This window comes from Octopus bimaculoides, chromosome 13, assembly GCF_001194135.2.
Source record: "Octopus bimaculoides isolate UCB-OBI-ISO-001 chromosome 13, ASM119413v2, whole genome shotgun sequence".
NCBI classification, from domain to species: Eukaryota; Metazoa; Mollusca; class Cephalopoda; order Octopoda; family Octopodidae; genus Octopus; species Octopus bimaculoides.
Genome location: NC_068993.1, coordinates 19,023,952 through 19,024,778, shown reverse-complemented (window position 1 = coordinate 19,024,778; position 827 = coordinate 19,023,952). Strand labels below are relative to the sequence as shown.

General features: G+C 31.2%; 1 protein-coding gene across 3 annotated transcripts in view; it reads right to left on the bottom strand.

The window, feature by feature from the left end:
• Positions 1-827, bottom strand: part of LOC106880385 (uncharacterized) — a 103,173-nt gene that overhangs the window by 101,194 nt on the left and 1,152 nt on the right. The window lies entirely within an intron of this gene.

Genomic DNA, 827 nt, shown 5'->3' with positions numbered 1-827 from the left:
TATATATATATATATATATATATATATATATATATATGCTCACACATACTCACATATGCATACACAAACATAGTCATATATATTTTGTAGAATTACCTAATATTTAAAGTTCGTAATTAAAATACAGGCTCTTTTCGTTTAATCTGAAATACTTAACATTTTTACTAACGATTTTTGACACAGACACACACAACGCTGCAAATTCCATGGAAGACATACCAGCAGTTGTAGTGAACAAATATTCAGTAATGGGTTGGCGAGTATGTTATACATTGTGAGCGAGTAATTCATTAGCAGTTAATTTATAGACTTTGAAAGTATATCTTGACAAGATCGATCATAATGAATTTTGAACTAAAATATAATGGCGCTTAAATATAATGGCGCAACATTTTTTAAACCATCACTGAAGTGGGGATACGGAAAAAAGATATAGGAATTGGAAATAATATGCTGTCGCAACATGCGTGGCATTATGTACACAAGGCCTAACAACAGTGAAGAAAAATATCATCACATTTTATGGCTATGAAGCTAAATCTAACGAAGAGCATTCTTTTCTTTATACTTTTACTTGTTTCAGTCATTTCACTGCGGTCATTTTCGGGTTACACTTAGAAGCGTTTAGTTAGACAAATTGACTCCGGTACTTAGTTCTTGCTTATATTCTGATATCTATTCTGTCGGATCGTTCGATAAACTACTAAGTTGTGGAGACGTAAATAAACAAACACCGATTGACGACAAGTGATGTAAGGCCAAACACAAATATACACATACGCACATACATCTGGATATATATATATACATATATATATATATATATA